This window comes from Littorina saxatilis, linkage group LG17 (genome assembly GCF_037325665.1).
Source record: "Littorina saxatilis isolate snail1 linkage group LG17, US_GU_Lsax_2.0, whole genome shotgun sequence".
NCBI lineage: Eukaryota > Metazoa > Mollusca > Gastropoda > Littorinimorpha > Littorinidae > Littorina > Littorina saxatilis.
In genome coordinates, this window is record NC_090261.1 from 47784122 (window position 1) to 47792892 (window position 8771).

Below are 8771 nucleotides of genomic sequence, written 5' to 3' on the forward strand. Positions count from 1 at the left end.
GCACTAAAAAGCACCCGCACAGATTAAAAATAAAATAACTCAATAGACTATTCGCTGTATGGTACATGCATATCACTCACAAAACCAGACATGCACATCAACTTGACTGTCCACAAAACCACACACAGAAACTCAGCGACATGACTGTCTTCATGATCCTCGTTTATTCTTACACCACCCTGCCCTCAGCCCTGTCTCCCGACATTCCGTCTGATCACGTCACTTCCCTAGCCCAAGCATGAGCATGCGCGGTCAACCTGTCGCTTCCGGTTGACATCACTTCCGTTCGTAAGCCGGTGACACGAGAATGAAGCACGAGAATATAGTACTAATAGTAGTAACAGTAGAAGATGAATTTTCTGGTCGGAAGAAGTTTTGATGCGAGTTGAGGGTATTTGAGATGGATAATAGTGCACCTCTTTTTATTTTTTTTATTTTTTTTTGCCAGCCATACCAAATACTGAGCGGAGACTGAGCTCTTTGCGCAGTGAACTTGTCACTGTCTGTTTTCATTGACAGTAGTATGATAATGGCAAATAATGTCACTGCACGATGATAAGCAGTACTATCAGAAACAGCTGCAGCTGATACTTTTTTCCTGACAGAAAAATCGAAATTTGATAGGATTTATCCATGATATTGCTACCCTATTTTTACCCTTGCATGCTTCTTGAGTACTGATCTAGTGGTTTAATTCCAGAGCCGTAGACAAATCTTCCGTAAAATTGCAAAAAGAACAAAAAGGACACTTGATAAAAAACAGAAAACACATTTAAATAAAATGTGAGAGAATATATTGTATCATTCCACAAACAGTCACGCTGAGTTGCACTGCATACATGAACATATATCTTTCTTCCATCCATATATTTTTCTGACTCATATGACATATTTTACTGACAGTTAAACATTGTTACATTTATTACATTTAGTCAAGTTTTGACTAAATGTTTTAACATAGAGGGGGAATCGAGACGAGGGTCGTGGTGTATGTGTGTGTGTGTGTGTGTGTGTGTGTGTGTGTGTGTGTGTGTGTGTGTGTGTGTGTGTGTGTGTCTGTGTGTGTGTCTGTGCGTGTGTGTGTGTGTAGAGCGATTCAGAGTAAACTACTGGACCGATCTTTATGAAATTTTACATGAGAGTTCCTGGGTATGATATCCCCAGATGCTTTTTTCATTTTTTCGATAAATGTCTTTGATGACGTCATATCCGGCTTTTTGTAAAAGTTGAGGCGGCACTGTCACACCCTCATTTTTCAATCAAATTGATTGAAATTTTGGCCAAGCAATCTTCGACGAAGGCCGGACTTCGGTATTGCATTTCAGCATGGAGGCTTAAAAATTAATTAATGAATTTGGTCATTAAAAATCTGAAAATTGTAATTAACATTCTTTTTTTAAACGATCCAAAATTACTTTTATTTTATTCTCCATCATGTTCTGATTCCAAAAACATATAAATATGTTATATTCGGATTAAAAACAAGTTCTGAAAATTAAAAATATAAAAATTATGATTAAAATTAAATTTCCGAACTCGTTTTAAAAACAATTTCATCTTATTCCTTGACGGTTCCTGATTCCAAAAACATATAGATATGATATGTTTGGATTAAAAACACTCGCAGAAAGTTAAAACGAAGAGAGGTACAGTAAAGCGTGCTATGCAGCACAGAGCAACCGCTACCGCGCTAAACAGGCTCGTCCCGTCACTTTCACTGCCTTTTGCACTAGCGGCGGACTACGGTCATTGTGAAAAAATGCAGTGCGTTCAGTTTCATTCTGTGAGTTCCACAGCTTGACTAAATGTAGTAATTTTGCCTTACGCGACTTGTTTTTGGTTTGGTTTGGTTTTGTCTCGAAAACCATAATACAGTTTGTGTTTAGTTATCATGAAGTAAAATTAAACCACCACCACCAAAACAACAACAACAACAACAACAACAACAACAACAACAACAACAACAACAACAACAACAACAACAACAACAACAACAACAACAACAACAACTGAAAAAGGATCAAAACAAAAGTACGTTTCTCAATATCTAAGCTTTCAGTCGTAAGTAAAATGGTTGCTGGGTTTGTGCATAATTTGTCCTTCAATGGAAGTTTTTATACCTATAACGAGTTCTGTGAAAAGTATCAAATCAGAACAAATGTTTTGAGTTATTTAGGATGCGTGGAAGCAATCAAAAAATATATAAAAACGTTTAATATTGTTTTGGAGAATAATAGTATGATTGATAGTATATAAGGAGCAACATTTTATTATGAAAAACTACTACAGGATGGAAAGCGTCCAAATTGTTGTACAAAATGGGAAGGTAAATTAGAAGGCGATATTGATTGGAAATTATGTTTTAAATATATAACGAACATTTCTGAAGTGAAACTTAAATGGTTTCAAATTCGAGTATTACATAGGATTTTGGCAACAAATGTGATATTAAAACAAATGGGAGTAGTAGAAGACGTGATGTGCCATTTATGCCGAGACGAGAGGGATAGTATTCAACATTGTTTGTGGGCATGTCAATATGTACAGTCATTTTGGAATGATTTGTTAAACTATGTTAAAAATGAATGTCACAATGTTGAGAACATATTTTTTAGTGAAAAGTTTATTTTGTTTGGTATTGATCAATATTTCAAAAGTAGTACAGTTTTTGATTTTATAATATTAAATGCCAATTTTTTATTTACAAGTGTAAGTATGCAAAAGCTGTTCCTACAATGGCTGCATTTAAAAGAGATCTGAGAAAAAGGTATTTGGTAGAAGAATATTTAAGTAAAATTAATTTTACATATAATAAATTTCTCCTGGAGTGGTACCCATTTAAACCTCTGATATTGTCAAATGATTGATTGTCTTTCTGATTGAGCTTGTAGGGATGAAATTTGGTTTTGGAGTTAATAGGAGGTTAAAGATGTTTTTCATTTTAGACTTGAACATAAACATTGTCTGTATATTTTGCAGCAGCTTAACGGAGAACAGGACTTGGTGGTATGAGTAGTTTTACAAAATAATCAAATAGAAACATAAACAAGTCGCGTAAGGCGAAAATACAATATTTAGTCAAGTAGCTGCCATTTTTCAGCAAGACCGTATACTCGTAGCATCGTCAGTCCACCGCTCATGGCAAAGGCAGTGAAATTGACAAGAAGAGCGGGGTAGTAGTTGCGCTAAGAAGGATAGCACGCTTTTCTGTACCTCTTTTTGTTTTAACTTTCTGAGCGTGTTTTTAATCCAAACATATCATATCTATATGTTTTTGGAATCAGGAACCGACAAGGAATAAGATGAAAGTGTTTTTAAATTGATTTGGACAATTTAATTTTGATAATAATTTTTATATATTTAATTTTCAGAGCTTGTTTTTAATCCGAATATAACATATTTATATGTTTTTGGAATCAGCAAATAACGGAGAATAAGATAAACGTAAATTTGGATCGTTTTATAAATTTTTATTTTTTTTTACAATTTTCAGATTTTTAATGACCAAAGTCATTAATTAATTTTTAAGCCACCAAGCGGAAATGCAATACCGAAGTCCGGGCTTCGTCGAAGACTACTTGACCAAAATTTCAACCAATTTGGTTGAAAAATGAGAGCGTGACAGTGCCGCCTCAACTTTCACGAAAAGCCGGATATGACGTCATCAAAGACATTTATCGAAAAAAAGAGAAAAACGTTCGGGGATATCAATCCCAGGAACTCTCATGTAAAATTTCATAAAGATCGGCCCAGTAGTTTGGTCTGAATCGCTCTACACGTACGCACGCACGCACGCACGCACGCACGCACACACACACACACACACACACATACACCACGACCCTCGTCTCGATTCCCCCCTCTACGTTAAAATATTTAGTCAAAACTTGACTAAATATAAAAAGGAGACGAAGAGCTTGTTTACATAATTTAGAAATTTATTGAATATGGGCTGTGTGAGTGTATGCTTTAGTGTGTTTTTTTTTATTTTTTATTTTTTAATTATTTTTTTGAATGTGCATAGTTTTGTATGGTTGATGTTATTTTATGTTGCTGTCTGATGTTGATGTCGTGTACCAAAAAGAAATAAAAACGTGTAAAAAAAAAATATATATATATATAATAATTTGTCCTTCTTCATTGTCGATGCGAAATTTAAAATAAGAAAGAAGAAGAAGAAGAAGAAGAAGAAGAAGAAGAAGAAGAAGAAGAAGAAGAAGAAGAAGAAGAAGAAGAAGAAGAAGAAGAAGAAGAAGAAGAAGAAGAAGGACAACAACAACAACAACAACAACAACAACAACAACAACAAGAGGAAGAAGAACAAGGAGAACAAGAAGAACAAGAACAAGATCAAAAACAAGAACAAGAAGAAAAAAAACATCAAGACAAAACAATGTTCAGTGACTGGAAGAGCCCGAAAACAAACATGTCCCAAAACATCACAACACTGCTGGAAAACAACAAAAAACACAAAACCAAACAAATACACATTCCAGTGAAAGCTTGACACGGACGGATGCTATTCGCCAGCATTTCTTGTACTTACCTTCCGTGCAATCGGAGATTACTGCACTGTGAATACTCTTGCCCTTTGGTGCGTAGACCTCATTCTGCATCGGTAGAGCTGAACACAGATTGACTGGATCTCTTGGAGAAAGTATGAAGCACAGCACGATTTTTTTTGCACAAACCAAACAGTTAACTTTTAAGTGTTCGTTTGGCGGTGTCCATTGTAATTACAAAGCGATTGGATCTAGGTATTGGAGCCGCTGCACCATAACAATGGTGTTGATTGTTATCAATGCTATTATCAAAAATTGAGAAGGCTTTGGTGTCAATCTTGATTTTAGAGCGTTTTGCTCTGACTCAGTGCCTATGAGGTCGTTTGTCACAGTTTGTCCTACATTTGTTTAGTAGTAAAATAACAGGTGGTGACGCGCTGAAACATAAGTTTGTTGGCAAACCACAGAAACAAATGCAATCTAGCAAACGAACACGAAGTGCAAGTACCAAGTGTTAGAACCAGTTGTGTCGCCAGGTACATTTCCTTTTAGCATCATCAAACTTATCTTGTTTTAGTTATGGTCCTTGCATGACCCCCCCCCCCCCCCACCCCCCATACCCAGATTTCTATTACTTAAAAAAAGAAATCAAGAATCAATCAGTGTAAAAAGGTACTTGACGCTGAATGACCTGCAATGTACAATTCTGACACAAAAGCAATATACCAATGGACACATTGACCATAGTCTGTTCATGTCAAACTAGTTGTATTAAGAAAAAAGTCTATTTTTGACGTTTTAGCAATTTCTTAAGCTCTGAATGTAAGGAGTATTTTGTTTTCATTCACTTAATTTCACCTCACTTTAATTCACACACACACACCCACACACACACACACACACACACACCCACACACACACACATACACACACACACACCCACACACACACACACACAAAAAGACACAGACATGAAACCCAAATAAGGAGACATCACACACTTCAAATGCACGGCATCGTCAAGTCAAAGTTATGCTGAATCGCCCAAAACGCTAAGTCTGATGCCGCTTATGAGTAATCAAATGCTTTTGTAAAAATCACCGTGGGTTTCAAATCTAAACTGGCAACAGAAAAACAAATTAAACTGGCATCAGAAACCACAGAATGCAGTGTCCTCGAGTCTTCGACCAGAAACACTCCGTGAACGCAGCGAGAAAAAAACCTCAGAGATTCTGTTCTGTCCACACATCCCGGAGACTGAAGAAGCCGTTTGCACTCGGACACAAGTTGATAGCACACCGAGTCTGAAGCATGGCCGTTTTAAAGCGTTTAATTTTCTGCTCTTTCTTTTGCTCCTCTTGTGTATGACCAGGCCGAAAGCAAACACGCCTCGGATCGAAATAAAGGTGTGAGGTGAAAAAGACAACCTGAAGGGGGATGAGGAAAAAAAAGAAAAAAGAAAAGAAAGAAAAACCACCAGCTCAGTGGACAAAATATGGCGATCGTTGAACAAAGGGCGCTGTTGAACGCATCCACCACGACACATGCACAGCTAAGGTGACGAAGAAAAAAAAGAAGAAAAAAAAAAGAAAAAGAAAAAAATCAGTAAGGGACCCCTAAAAAGTGAAATTTACACCACCGAGGCTTCATGCAGTTTGACGAAGCCCTGCTGCAACGAGGGCCACAAAGAACATGAAGAAGGGCTGTTCATTTTAATTTGCGCTTTGCTGGAGAAAACGCTCCCTGAAGTATATTTATTTCCGCGTCGGGCAGGCAAACACGTGGAAGGACAAGCGCCATTTTGTCCAAGACAAAAAAACATGACTGATCGGAGGGCGTGAACGCGACTGAATGAATTGTCACGCTGCCCTTCCATCATGCGTACGAACGACAAAAAGATTGTCCGAGGGGCGACTTGGTTTACAAGACAAATGCGTTTTAGGGAGAGTTGGGACTTGGCACAGAGAGGGAAAGAAGTCGTCGGAGATAGTTTTCCCTCGCCCCCAAAGTGGTGGCGAAGGAAAATAAGAAGGTTGCCGCAATGAATGGCGGATTGGGTAAAGTGTTAATGACCGTGTAAAGTCACAATAGTGTATGAAGTGTACGGATTTTGGGGAGATTTATGCGTGTCGTCATTCCCCAAGAAGTGGCACTGTTTGTGTTGATTATAGTGTGCGCAGCAGCTGTAATACGCCCCCTCTCTTTGGCCGTAGGTGTTGGCACGGTTCTCCCCATAACTGTCTCTGTTCTCACCATACCTGACGCCCTTTTCTGGTTTCTGATATTGTGATCGTTGTTGCTGGAAACAGTATAATTATGGAGCAGAAGGTGAAAAAAAGATGAAGAAAGAACAAGCATGGGGAGGAGGAGGAGGAGGAGGAGGAAGAGGAAGAGGAGGAACTGTAGTGTTATTGTGGTATGAGTTTAGTAGTCGTGGTAGTAGGAGAAGTGGTGGTGGCGGGGGGGTGGTGGTGGTAGTAGTAGTAGTAGTAGTAATAGTAGTATTTGTAGCAGTAGTAGTAGTAGTCGTAGTAGTAGTAGTAGTAGCAGTAGTAGTAGTAGTAGTAGTAGTAGTAGTAGTAGTAGTAGTAGTAGTAGTAGCAGCAGCAGCAGTAGTAGTAGTAGTAGCAGTAGTAGCAGTAGTAGTAGTAGCAGTAGAAAGAGTAGTAGTAGTAGCAGTAGCAGTAGTAGTATTAGTAGTGGTAGCAGTAGAAAGAGTAGCTGTGGTAGAAGCACAATACTTGATGACACGGAAGAGAAGGAAGAGATGAAGGAGAGGGAGGAGGGGGAACAGGATAGCTTCACATAATCAGAAGACACATTGTTTGCAGTTTTAGTTGAAGATCATTTTAGTTTATACAACAGCTCATGCGTACCTGTTTACGCATTTTGACTGTGGTATATACATCGTCAACCAAAGAGTGAAAACAAAAAAATACTTCATAGCGCGTTAACGAGATTTTAGTAGAATGATGCTGTTCAAAATGTACAGACTATGCGATCGTTTGCTTTTGTTAAGTGGTCGTGCGTCGTCCATTCACATTTCCAAATCAGACGAACAATGGCATAAAACCACAAAAAACACCGACAGATAATAGTGCAATTATTTCATCAGCAAAGACAAAACAGAAAATAACGAGGTCAAATTCCGATTCCCCTGTTTTCCAAACATTTTAAAAGCGACCGTTCTCCCTCCATTTTTGTTACTGTCAGAGCAGGAATCGATTCGGTGGTGAGCCTAACAAACCCCTCGGTTCGTGCCAAGTGATAAAAAACAAAAAGCACGTACTGTCAGGATCTATTTACCTTCCCGTTCTGCTTTGCATCCCTCTGTTTGGCCGCCATTCGTCTTCATTATGTGCACTTCCGCTTCCTGTTTGTTGCGCATGTCAACTGCAGACTCACACTCCCTCGCTCTTTGTCGAAGTCGTCTCTGTCTGTGTGTCTGTGTTGATATCTTTCCGTTTCTGTCTGTCTCAATCTGTCTTTTTCTCTGTGTGTCTGTGTGACTGTGTGTCTGTGTGACTGTCTGGTTGACTGGCTGTCTGGATGTCTCTCTTTCTGTCTCTCTCTCTGTCTCGGTGTCCCAGTTTCAAACAGTTTAATTGAAAAGGCTGAATGTGGTTGGTTTTCTTTATATCTTTATTTTTGTTTTTAACAAAACTTATTTAAGGTTGGCTGTTTGGTCGGTACCGGTTAAATGGTTGATGGACTGATTGTTTAAATTGGACTGGTTAAATGGAAAATTAGTAATTTTGTATTTATTGTTATTGTCTGAAAAGCCTTCCTTCTTGCTTCATATGATCAATGACCTGAGTCTTCTGTTGAGCCTCTCATCCAGTTTGCCCAAAAGTCAAAAAGCCTTCACTGTTGTTTGGCCGAAACAAGGAGTAGGCAGTAACGACAAAGACAAACCAAATGAGCTCTTGTATGCAGGGATGTTGCTAGGATTTATTTTCTGCGGCAAATCTACCAAAATGGCCATACAAGTGTTTTTTCCAAGTTCGAAGTTCGAAGTTCAAAGGCGAAGTTCGGGAGGAATTTTTCTGCGAGTACGAAGATTTGATTAATGACCTCCATACGCGCAACTGACACTCACACCCTCTATCCAACAAGTGTCTGGAACTGTTTAGATAAGCAGTAGTATGGTGGTATCTCTGATTACTGGACGGAGAAAAAAGGGGAAGTCACTGTTTCGTTCATTTGTGTCTTCGTGTGAAATTGGAGACGGCCTGTAAATTAGCCTGTGGGCATAGGGAAGCTGGGTGT

At 38.5% G+C, this 8771-nt stretch overlaps 1 long non-coding RNA gene across 1 annotated transcript in view; it reads right to left on the reverse strand.

Annotated features, from left to right (window-relative positions):
• Positions 1–5073, reverse strand: part of LOC138953207 (uncharacterized) — a 69457-nt gene extending 64384 nt beyond the window's left edge. The window contains exon 1 of the long non-coding RNA XR_011451513.1: positions 4547–5073. This is a non-coding gene — a long non-coding RNA (uncharacterized lncRNA). The remainder of the gene's footprint in view (positions 1–4546) is intronic.
• Positions 5074–8771: the final 3698 nt, after the last annotated feature.